Raw genomic sequence first — 3,335 nt, 5'->3', positions numbered from 1 at the left:
ACTCTATAAGCTTCAACGTCCAAAAATAAGGGGGCAACTATTATATCATAAAAAAATTATCTTGGTCGGACATGAATCTTGAGGCTAAACTCAAGTTGGAAACTTCAAAAATTAAAATTGTGATCACCTAAACATTGATTTTATCAAACTTACAAATGAATTGAGCATCTCAGAAATACAAACCCAACGACACTAAATTCAACTCAATCCGAGCCCATATGGGTCTAAATCGAAGACCCAAAGAACTAATGGTAGGTTCAAACCATAATTTGGATTTCCAAATGATTTCCAAACATGACATGATTATAGTTAAATCAAGCAACTTGATGGGACAAATCCAATGAGCCTAATATCGCCAAATTCTAATATCATTAAGACCTTCAAATGTCTAATGAATGGTCCACAATCAAGGGATTCAATATCAACCGACCATCCAAACTCCACATTTTCCCTTGATCCTCCTCCTATTTACGGGTCATGCCACTCTCAAAAAACTATAAATAGCCCCTCATTTCTCTTAAGAGGGGACCCAAAATCAAGAACGAAGAAGAGGAGAAGAAAAGAAGAGAAGGAGAGAAGAAACTCCTCCTCGATCGTCGTCGGAGTTCCACCCGACTTTCAAGTGATGTTGGAGTTCTGCCTGACTTTCAAGGGACACCAATGTTTCGCCCAACTTTCAAGTGACTCCAGAGTTCTGCCTAACTTTCGAAGGACGCCAAAGTTCTGCCAAACTTTTAAGTAACACCGGAGTTCCGTCTGACTTCCAAGTGACTATGGAGTTTGCCTGAATACCATCTAACGCCATAGTTCTCCCTGACCGGCAATTGACATCGGACTTCTACCTAATGCAGGACCTCCGCTCGTTGCTAGATTTCTACCAGATGCCGGACTTCTGCCCGTTGTCAGACTTTTGCCCGATATCTATTCTATGTTGGATTTTTGTCTATTATTGAACTTCTACCTGGCACCGTCCTTCTAACCTTTGTCATCAAATAGCGGTCCTTCTGACCTGCGTCGCCCGCTGACTACGGTCCTTCCTACCAAACGAATATACCAACAATGACTCTTTGTATTCCCACCATTTACTTCATATAATGTACATCAAGCCAAAGCCTTCCCCCTAAGGAAGGGACTCATTTGTAATCGACTGAAAATAATAGTGGATTCATTCAAACTGAGCTAGGCCCCCGTGGTTTTTCCCCCTTTTTAGGGGTTTTCCACGTAAAAATTTTTGTGTCTCATAAATGTTACACTATCTCTTTCATCTGATTGTGTTCTAAATTTTTGTTCAAAGTTAAGACTTTAAATTTTATATTTCTCTACCACCACGACTACTCCAAGACGCAACAAAGCTATTTTAAATATCAGTCAAACTTTAATTTTTTTAATTTGTATGTCATGTAAGTTTGAGTTTTTATTTAGTTTTGATTCAGTCTAATGAATTATATAATTAAAAACTAATCATTTAAATATATAAATTTAATTAGTAGATATAATTAAAAATATAGATTTTAATCAAAATTGGCCTAATTCACTAGTAATATTTAATTTGTTTGATAAACTGATGGATTAAGACATCAAATAACTAATGGGTCATTATTAAATGAGCTCTTTATTTAATTCTTAAAAAGTTGCTTCTTAAATAAAAAATGAGTATTTTTTATAACATAAATGAATAAATAAATTAATATATAGATTAGCTTATTTATATAATGGCATGTAATAATTTATTCAAAATTGTTCAATTATGTAAGTAAATAAATATTATAGGAATAAGTATTGAGTTGTTCATAGAGCACATTTATTCGCTTACAACATTAGGGGTAGTGTAAGATTATTTTTAGTTTTGAAGAAATATAAAGGGACTTTGATTTGTGAGTTGAGAATTAGTAGGGTTGTGATATCAAAGTTTACAACTATGTAGATATGGTACATAGGTTTGTAGAGAGGTTGGGATGACCATTGGATTTGAAAAATATGCAAACCTTGCAGTTTAGAAGAGAAGGCTACCAACTAGGGTTGCTTCAATGCTTGATATGGAGCATGGAGAGAGAGAGGTAGGTCTATTTAGAGTTGAGCTTTGAGATTATATAAGAGGAGAATCCTATCCTACAAGATTTGGTATAAAAAGAGCCACCAAGTCATCCAAGAATGAGAAGTTTGCAACTAATTTAGATTCTCCAAAGCTAAAAAAGGACTTATGGCTATCAAAATTGATATGGAACAAGCTTATGACAGTATGAGTTGGTCAACTCTCACTCAAGTCTTGAAGAATTTGGGGTTCCCAGATAAGTTTGCTAATTTCCTCATCCAATGTGTTTCAAATACTAAATTCTCTATCATTATTAATGGAAATTATTCGGAATGGATTGAAGCAAAAAGGGGATTTAGACAAGGTTGTCCTCTTTCTCCCTTTCTCTTCATTTTATGCTCTCAACTACTCTCAGATGAAGTTAAGCAAAATGGAAAAGAATTGGGGATTAAGTTAGCTCCAAATGTTGAGAATCCTAAGGCAATGTATTCAGCTTCAATAGTAGATATGGCTACAAAATTTTGTTTTCTGTTGGACCAAGAAAATAAGGAATTTCCTATAAATTGGCAAGTTCTATATGTACTCTTTCGATCAACCCTATAATTTGTAAAGTCTGAATCAAAATATCTGATAATTTTAAATGAAGAGCTGCACTTAGGATATCAATTCCCTAAGTTTGAAGTTCCCAAAAGATATCTCAAAATCCTTTTTATTGCTTTTGGATCATATTGAAATCGAGCATATAAATATACACTAAGCATTATGTCTGGTCTGCTAGCAGTCAAATAAAGAAAAAATCCAATTACACCTCTAAATTTCTTTTAATTAATAGATTTTTTCTTTGGGTCCTTATCCAACTGAATTAAGGAACTTATAGGTGTAGTTACTGGTTTAACATTATCTATTACATATTTCTTGAGAATGTCCTTAATATACTTTGACTGACTAAGAAATATTTCCTCCTCATTTTGCTTAATCCTAAAACCCATAAAACAACTTAGATCTCCCAATAAACTCATTTCAAATTCAATACTCATTATTTTTGAGAAATCATCACAAAAAATTTTTATTTATAGATCCAAAAATGATGTCATCAACATATATTTGTATAATGAGTATATCATCATCTATTTTCTTTAAAAAGAGAGTAGTGTCAACACTTTCTTTTACAAATGATGTTTCTAATAAGAAAGTGCTTAATCTCTCATACCAAGCCCTAGGTCCATGTTTCAATCCATATAACGTCTTTTTAATTTAAAAATATGATTAGAGAATTTTGAATTTTTAAAACCTAGAGGTTACT

The sequence above is a fragment of the Dendrobium catenatum genome, unplaced genomic scaffold (genome assembly GCF_001605985.2).
Source record: "Dendrobium catenatum unplaced genomic scaffold, ASM160598v2 fragScaff_scaffold_648, whole genome shotgun sequence".
Classification (NCBI taxonomy): domain Eukaryota; kingdom Viridiplantae; phylum Streptophyta; class Magnoliopsida; order Asparagales; family Orchidaceae; genus Dendrobium; species Dendrobium catenatum.
Note: the sequence above shows the minus strand (reverse complement) of the source record.